The sequence below is a fragment of the Choloepus didactylus genome, chromosome 7 (genome assembly GCF_015220235.1).
Source record: "Choloepus didactylus isolate mChoDid1 chromosome 7, mChoDid1.pri, whole genome shotgun sequence".
In the NCBI taxonomy this organism is placed as follows: Eukaryota; Metazoa; Chordata; class Mammalia; order Pilosa; family Megalonychidae; genus Choloepus; species Choloepus didactylus.
Window position 1 is genome coordinate 16,164,742 of NC_051313.1, and position 9,428 is coordinate 16,174,169.

Below are 9,428 nucleotides of genomic sequence, written 5' to 3' on the forward strand. Positions count from 1 at the left end.
TTAATTCCAGAGTCCAGTATAGTTTCCATGGAGCCTTGAAGGGAGAGGACCTTCTGCCAGAAAGAGCTTCAACCCAGGATGAGGCATAGCAGTGGGTATAAACAGCACTGGGGAAGAAATCAATATCTGAAGAGTAATTCCTCCAGGTTTCATCATGATTCAACCAGCCTTTGCCAGTGGTTAGTTTCAGATTCTCCCCTGCTAGCCTGGGCTTGGACCCATAACAAGCTGAGAGCCTCTTCCAGAAATCTCTGGGCTCAGATGTCATGGAATAGCAGGGAGCCCTGCCCTGTCCCACAATGATGATGTGCTCATAGAAGCTCACTAATCGGATCCCACTGCCTCACTCCCTGGAGCAGACAGACTTGACATTGTATGATGGCTGCTGTGGATCCAAGAAGGAAACATGAGTTTGGGAGCCCACTGTAAACTGACTAGTCACTACCAGAGGCCAGACACACATTCTCATGGCAATATGACAGTATGGTGGAGAGGAGCTTAGAGGGTATATTTTCAGCCTTCCAGAGATGAAAGTAGCCATCCAGAGATACTGCTCCTATTTCCTTGTTCTTGTTGTTAAAGGCCAGAGCCTGGACCTTGCAATTGTCAGAGTTTGTGTCCTCCTTAGGGAAGTCTTTTAAGACCTTGTGAGTGATGTGGGCATACACAGGGACAACGACACATTGTGCTTAGCATCACTTTTGGGTAACACATCTTCTGCCACCTCCCAGCATCCCATAGAACCATCACATGAGCCAGACACCACCATAGTGTCACTGATCCATGTAATGGAAAAGATCCAGTTTTTGTGTCCATCATCTACCACTCACACAGGATCTAGTAGAGGCAGACAGTAGATAGCAAGACTGTTGGGGTTGTCTCCTCCAGTGGCTAACAGTGTACTGAAGGGTTTCAATTTGATGGCATGGATACAACGAAACTGTTGAGTCATCATCCCTCCAGTCTCCTGGTCTTTCAGAGTGGACTCTTGGTGATCTGGCTTGTCTACATCCACTACAAATAGCATGCTGCATTTTGTGCCACACACCACTTGCCTATGATTCAGCCACTGAGATGCAAACACTATATTAAGGTGAACTAATCCAAGGTGAAACTCTCTCTCCTTCAGGAGACTGGGAAGTTGCTGTGCTGCATAACCATGCAACCTTCAGGAATAGCTGGTTTCATCCTTTAGCCTGACTTCTCAACTCCTCAGGTATTACACTAAGGATCTCTTCACTGGAGGGAGTCTTTTCCTTTTGTGAAGTGGGTAATCCCAGCCAAACTGTGGGCCCTGTCAAGGCTCAATATAAGGGTTTTGCCATAAATCCAAAATTAGGTATACAAGTTCTACAGAATCTTGCCATTCCTCAGAATCCTGGAAGCTGCCTTCTTGTAGGTGTGTGCCGGTTTGAATGTATTATGTCCCCCAGAAAAAACCATATTCTTTGATGCAATCTTATGGGGCAGACATATTAGTGGGGATTAAGTTGGAACCTTTGGATTAGGTTATTTCTATGGAAATGCACCACACCCAACTGTGGGTGATAACCCTGATTGGATAATTTCCATGGAGGTATGGCCCTGTCCATTCAACATGGGACTTGATTAGTTTACTGGAGCATTATAAGCTCAGACAGAAGGAGTGAGCTTGCTGCAGCCAAGAGGGACACTTTGAAGAATGCACAGGAGCTGAGAGAGTAGCTGCAGCTGAGAGACAGTTTGAAGATGGCCATTGAAAGCAGACTTTTGTTCTGGAGAAGCTAAGAGAGGAAAAATGTCCCAAGAGAAACTAAGAGTGATATTTTTGAGGAACTGCAGCCTAGAGAGAAACATCCTGGGAGAAAGCCATTTTTTTAATAATTCAATTTTATTGAGATATAGTCACATACCATACAGTCATACAAAGTGTACAATCAGTTGTTCACAGTACCACCATATAGTTGTGCATCCATCACCAAAATTAATTTTTGAACATGAAAAAGCCGTTTTGAAACCAGAACTCTGGAGCAGACACCAGCCACATGACTTCCCAGCTAACAGAGGTTTTCCAGACACCATTGGCCATCCTCCATTGAAGGTACCTGATTGCTGATGTGTTACCTTGGGCAGTTTATGGCATTAAGTCTGTGTAACCAAATAAACCCCCTTTTATAAAAGCCAGTCCATTTCTGGTGTTTTGCATTCTGGTAGCATCAGCAAACTAGAACAAAGTGGCTCTGGTACTTGGGCTAAAGCTTCTCTCTGGTCTGCTAATAGATTTCTCTGTCCTTTGCTAATTCGAAACCTAAATATTTTACAGATTCTTGTGAAATTTGGGCTTTTCTCCTTGAGATTTTGTAACCTTGCTCTGCTAAGAAATCCAGAGTTAGGACAGTGTTCTTATCTAATGTTTTTCTGTTATGACTTGTGATTAAGATATCATCTACATACTGTAATAATACTCCCTCTTGCAAGTGTAATTCCTTTAAATCTCTAGCTAAAGCTTCTCCAAATATTGTGGGAGCATTTTTAAATCCTTGTGGAAGAACAGTACAATAATGCTGCTGTTTTATGTTAGGAATAGGGTCTTCACATTCAAAAGCAAAACCTTCTTGGGATTCTGGATGAAAGGGTTTGTAGTAAAAGGCCTCTTTCAAATCTAAGATGGTGAACAAACAAATCTCTAGATAATGTAGTAAGTAAAGTATATGGATTTGGAACTACAGGATGGATGTCTTCTACAATTTGATTAATAGCCTGGAGATCTTGTACAATCCAGTATTCATTTAGGATGCCTGGCTTTTGTACCAGGCAATATTGGAGTGTTATATGGATATTGACAGTGTCGTATTAATTGATATTCAAAAACGTCTCTATTAATGGAGTGATTCCTTTTCTGGATTCTAGTTGAAGTGGATAAAGTTTAACATTATGTACAGGATCTGGGTTTTATAGTTTCACTGGAACCGGTCTTATTGTGCTGCACATATGGGTTTTCCATCAGCCCATGCCTCTGGTTTTAGTGTTCAAGATTTCTTCTGGCACCTGTGTAGTCTGCTTATCTCCTTCAGTGAACAGCAGAGCAGCTTGCAATGCACAGGCTTGTCCCAGAGGCACTTCTATAGACAAACAACCTGGGGAAAAGTTTTTCTGGGTATTTAACTTGGTTAACAGGTCTCTTCCCAGCAAGGGAACTGGATAATTTGATACATACAGGAAACTACGCTTTAAATTTTTGATTCCAATTAGGCAGTCTAGCTGCTGCAAAAAAGGTTTATTCACTATTTTACCAGATACCCCCATTATAGTTACTTATTTGTTGTTGTTGTTGTTGTTTTATTTAAATCACATTGAATTTTTATTTAAAACCAAGTACATGGCTCCTGTGTCAACAGAAAAGTCAATTAATTGTTTTCCCACCCGTACTGTCACCCGAGGCTCCTGGTGGGAGATGGAGAGAAGTGGTGTTTCTTCCACTAGAGCCCCTGGGCTCCTTCATCTCATTGTGGCATCTGGAATTTGGGTCATCTAGCTTCCATAGGGGTTTTTCCCTGACAGCAGCTAGAACAATCTCTCTTCCAGGGCCCTTCTTCCTTGTGGTGTGCACATTGGCTGGTTCCTAATTCCTTAGGAATCCCTCTCATCTCTGGAGGCAGGGCCCAGGGAACTTAACCTTCTTGCTGTTCTCATCCTGATTGTCCTTGATTCATTAGAGCGCCAAGAAGTGCCATTTGCCTCTACAGTATCGATCCTCAGGCGCTGCTTGCTTTTTTTTCCCCTCAATCTTTTTTTTATTATGAAATTTAACATATATACAGAATAGTGATAACTTTCAAAGTACAATTTAACAGGTAGTTAGCAAATTTCAAAGAATATTATGGGTTACTCACACATATTTTACCAACACTGAAATTAAGATGCATCTTAGATGGCATCTTAGATTTTATTAAACATAGTAAGTAGTTTAAAGACCTCCTCGTTCTTTTTTTAATACAGTTTTATTGAGATATATTCATATATCCTACAATCATCCACAGTGTGCAATCAACTATTCACAGTACCATCATATAGTTGTGCATTCATCATCAGAATCAACTTTTGAACATTTCTCTTACTCCAAAAAATAAAAACACACAAAACATTCCATCCCCCCATCCCACCCTATTTTTCATTTACTTTTGTCCCCATTTTTCTACTCATCCATCCATACACTGGACAAAGGGAGTATGTGCTAAGAAGTTTTCACAATCACACAGTCTTACCATGTAAGCTACATAGTTATGCCATCGTCCTCAAGAATCACGGCTACTGGGTTGCAATCCAACATGCTAGCTATTCCAATACACTAAACACTAGAATGGGAAATCTATATGGTGCATAAGAATGCCCTCCAGAGTGACCTCTCGACCCCATTTGAAACCTCTCAGCCACGGAAACTTTGTTTCATTTCATTTCACTTCCCCCTTTTGGTCAAGAAGATTTTCTCAATCCCTCGATGCTGTGTCCAGGCTCATCCCCAGGAGTCATGTCCCACTTTGCCAGGGGGATTTACACCTCTGGGAGTCACGTCCCATGTAGGGGGGAGGGCAGTGAGCTCACCTGCCATGCGGGCTTAGAGAGAGAGACAGGCCACCTCTGAGGGTCTCTCGGGGAGACTCTTAGGCACAATTATAAGTAGGCGCTACTATCTTTTGGAAGTACTGGTCCTCTTTAACTTGGTCCCTGTTGTTATAAACTTTAAAAGCAATTTCAACCAACCTAGAGATAGGTAATCCTAGTCCTCCATTGATTTTCTGTAGCTTCCTCCTTCTATCAGGAAAACTCTGAGTAATAAATATCATATTTAAATTTCTGGCATTTTCCTGACTTTCTGGATCTATAGCCTTGTACCGCTGTAAGGTAGTATAAATTCTTTCAAGGAAAGCTGAGGGCTTTTGTCCCTGTCCTACTTCATTTATTTTTTTGGAAGTTTATAGCTCCAGGGCCCCTTTTCACAGACTCACAACTCTTTAGAATGCTCTGATTTTGCCCAGTTGTCTGCATCATTCAGATTCCATTCAGGATCCCCTATTGGTCCTGAATTTGCTCCAGCACACACTGGGTTGCCAGGATTTTTTCCTTGCTCCTTTCTGCTTCCTGCTTTGCCTTTGCCATTACCATTCTCCATTCTTCTCCTGGTATCAGGGGCATTTAACAAAGTCTGAATATGAGCCCGATTCAGGTAATATATTGCAAATATTGAAGCAGTTAGTTTTCCATTTTCTTTGGGTCCTCTCTACAGAGTGGGGTGTTATTTTTCCAACTATATAAATCCGAGGTGGAGAATGGGGTGCGCACATATACACATCTTCTTGGGCCTCCCTGTTCGTCTCTCCTGTAGGCACTTGCAGGGTGGTAGCAGCTTTGCTGGTGGCTGCTGCTGGTTTTAGAGAGCAGCCCTGGCCGTATTGAGTACCCCAGCAGGTAGGGGAGGTGAAGATCATTTCTATCTCTGGCTTTTTTACCCCAGATAAAGAGGGATACTGAGGAGGACAGGGAGGAAGTAAGAGAGCTTCCTCCTCTCCTGATTTATTGACCCCGTGATTTTAGGGTGGAGGTGGAACAAATGAAGGAGTTAATACAGGTTCTATTAGATCCCCCAGATTTGAATTGGGGAGGACACTTTTCTTTTCTCCACGAACCTTCATAGGTAAAATTTCACTTTTCTCATCAACATTGATCGCTGGGAGAGACAAACGAAGGATTGAACTTACATCAACTCGTCTCATTTCTGCTAATACAGCGTTCTTTTCTATAGAGCCATTCTCAGGTCATCTGTCTTGATTCTCAATCATATTGAGGCCAGACTGTGTTACAGAAGTCAATTTTTTTTTTTTTTCATAGGTTCATAATTAAAATATTTCTAACTTTTGAAAACATGGCTATATTTGGGAATGCTATTAGATTTAGAATTTCCCATTTTAAGAAATTTCCATAATCCATAAACAATTAAAACACTTAAATGATACAAATTCAGTAACACACCAACTAACAGATTTAAACTGATGCATAACACCTACTATATATTTAAGTAACACACCAATTAATTACTAGACTGAACAAACCAGTTAACAATTAAACAGTCATTAAACACTTACTATACCTAAGTAACACACCAGTTAATAGTTAAACAGGCATACTTAATTTTGTTAAATACCAGTTGTTGGATGACTTATTTTACAGGAGTATACAAAACAGACAAACCCAAGTCAGGACCTTGAAGCCCATACAGAACGGTAACCAGAAAACAGAAAGGTGTAGAGGCCAGAGAAAGGGAGATATTTCTGGAAGCCAGGCACAGGGCCCCAAGCCCAGGTCCAGGGCACTTGAATGCTGACCTAACTCCCGAATCCACTTTTACCTTGATGATCCACTCACCCAGTCAGAAGTCCATACTTGGAACTGGAAACTGTTTCTCTCTTTGAAGCTTTTTAAGGTGCTGTTCTAGTTTGCTAATGCCGCCGGAATGCAAAACACCAGAGATGGATTGGCTTTTATAAAAGGAGGTTTATTTGGTTACACAGTTACAGTCTTAAGGCCATAAAGTGTCCAAGGTAACACATCAGCAATCGGGTACCTTCACTGGAGGATGGCCAATGGTGTCCAGAAAAGCTCTGTTAGAAGGGAAGGCACGTGGCTGGCGTCTGCTCCAAAGTTCTGGGTTCAAAATGGCTTTGTCCCAGGACGTTCCTCTCTAGGCTGCAGTTCCTCAAAAATGTCACTCTCAGTTGCTCTTGGGGCATTTGTCCTCTTTTAGCTTCTCCAGAGCAAAAGCTGCTTTCAACGGCCGTCTTCAAACTATCTCTCATCTGCAGCTACTCTCTCAGCTTCTGTGCATTCTTCAAAATGTCCCTCTTGGCTGTAGCAAGCTCGCTCCTCCTGTCTGAGCTTATATGGTACTTCAGTAAACTAATCAAGGCCCATGCTGAATGGGTGGGGCCACACCTCCAGAGAAACTATCCAATCAGAGTCATCACCCACAGTTGGGTGGGGCGCATCTCCATGGAAACAAAGAATTACAATCTAATCAACACAGATATGTCTGCCCACACAAGATTGTATCAAAGATAATGCATTTTGGGGGACATAATATATTCAAACCAGCACAGGTGCTAAGGGTCTGGAGTGCTGGCAGAGTAGAGAAAAATCCAGCTGCTGAACCTCTAGACTAAAAAAGTCTAACGGCCTCAAAAGACTCAATTATTGCATTTACCTGTCCCACTAGGGTTCCAGAACTTTGGACAGTCAGATTCCTTGCTTCTTAGGAATATTTGTCCTTTCTTGGGTCACCAAATTGGTACTGGACAGAAGCAGTGGGTTTTCAGCCAGATGCACACAACAGTCAACCTGTAACAGCAAGGTTTCAAAGAGAGAAAGTGTTTAATGCTATGCCTGAAGCAGGGGAGCAGATGGCCAATTCGCCCAAAAATCTGTCTCCCCAAATCTAAGGACTTCAGGGTCTTTATGAATTCAAACAAGGGGGGGATGGAGTTGTAACCATTACAATAACAAGCATGCACAAGACTGAGACCCAGCTATAATAACCATTAAAAGAGAAAGTATCAACAGGGGTGAGACTATTGAGTTTCAGTAATATCACCTGTTAACTTCTGCCTATTCTGCAATATAGAAAAAAAACAATCTATATGATGATTTTGTTAATCATAATCATTTGTTAATCATAATTTCTTGGTTATGAACCATTTACAGACAAGTGGGGAAAAAACATTCTTGGCAGAGGAAAGACCTAGGGTAAATGTCCTGAGGCTGGAGCAAGCCAAGTATGTTTGAGGACAAGCAGGGAACCAGTGTGGCTGTATATCTGGCTGTGCACCTACAAGAGTCTCCACCAAAGTTCCGTGGGCCCTTAAGAGAAAAAACAAAGCAGGCCACTCCAGACAGCAAAACAGTAATAGTTTATTAGGGAACCTACAGACCTGGAAGCAGAACATTCAGAGTTCTCCACACTGCCCAGCAGGTTATAGGGGGTTCTATGGGCAAGAGCAAGGAAAGTACAGAGTCAAGTCAGGATTTGCAAGGTCATAAGTGCATCTCTTTTAAGTTACTGATATGTAGCAGGAGTGATTCTAGTACAGATAGCTGTCATGCTTAGGAACGCACATGCGCTTTAAGAGCACAGGGTTTTTTGTTTTTCTTTTGTCTTTACTAGGAATGTATGGCTTCTTTGGTTTATGACCTCACACTCCACCCCTCTAAAAACCCACCCTTATGTTCTACACGCCCCTTTTCCTTTCCTGTGAATATCCCTGAGTAGCAATTGAGGGGCACATCTGGAGGCAGAATCCACAGCAACGTAAGACACATACTAATACCTATGCCTGCTAATATCAAGAGGAAAATTAATAAAGTGGATCCCCAAACCCCACCGTTGGGTTAATAGGCAATACTGTCCAAGGCGTTTCATCTCTAGTAAAAGTTGGCCACTGTCCACACACTTGCAGCCACTTCAGCTGCCCATTGCAGGAATTCATTTCCTTCTGTTGTAAGGAGTAGAAATGTTAACCTAAAGGCAAAATAAAAGATATTTAGTAGGAACTAACATGGGGAGGTCATGACTGTTCAGTAATATGCAAGTTACAGGCCCATCTCCTGACAAGATAATTCCCAACACTGGTTTCTTCCCTGGGCAGTTGTACCAAACTTTAGCCCCCAAAGGTTCTCTGGCATCCGTAGGGCATTACCTAAAGAAGCCTGTGTATTAAGCCATAACAGGAGTGCAACTTCTGCCCTGTCTATAAACTAGAGCAACAAGGACCTTCTACATATATAATAGTTGTCAGACTTACTGCTAATTCCTTTCCCTGTCTGCAAGGAATAAGCACACCTATCCACTCAGGTGGCATTTTCCAGCATAAACCCCACCAAATTTGGTGAGTGCTTTAGAATATGGCCTATGGATTTAATCCAATCAGTCGGAGACTGTTAAGTGAGGCAGATAGAGGACCTTCACTTCTTCGGCTAGCCAGCAAAGCGTTTCCTTAGGAGTTTATCGAACACCTTCATCGGAGTTGCCATTTCGCTGCCTGCCCTATGGAATTTGGACTTGTGCATCCCTACAGTTGCATGAGACACTTTTATAAAATCTTATATTTATAGATATCTCTTGTTGTTTCTGTTTCCCTAGAGAACCCTGACTAATACCACAGCCCAGCTGTTGGTGCATATGGAGATCGGCATAGGCTCACGGACTATAAACATCCACACAGCTTGTAGCTTAGCCCACCAACTGCTCTGATTTCTCCTTCATCCATCTATCTGGTGTCCATAGTTATTTGAACTGCTATTGCATGCTGTCAGGGGGGTTGTCCTCTGTAGGAAACATCAGTATTCCAGGCATATTCCCTCCTTTATTGATGATACTTTCTCTATTGCTGGCATGGATGGTG

The 9,428-nt window shown here is 42.2% G+C and overlaps 1 pseudogene; it reads right to left on the minus strand.

Moving 5' to 3' along the window:
* On the minus strand, positions 1-5,465 carry LOC119540479 (annotated as a pseudogene).
* Positions 5,466-9,428: the final 3,963 nt, after the last annotated feature.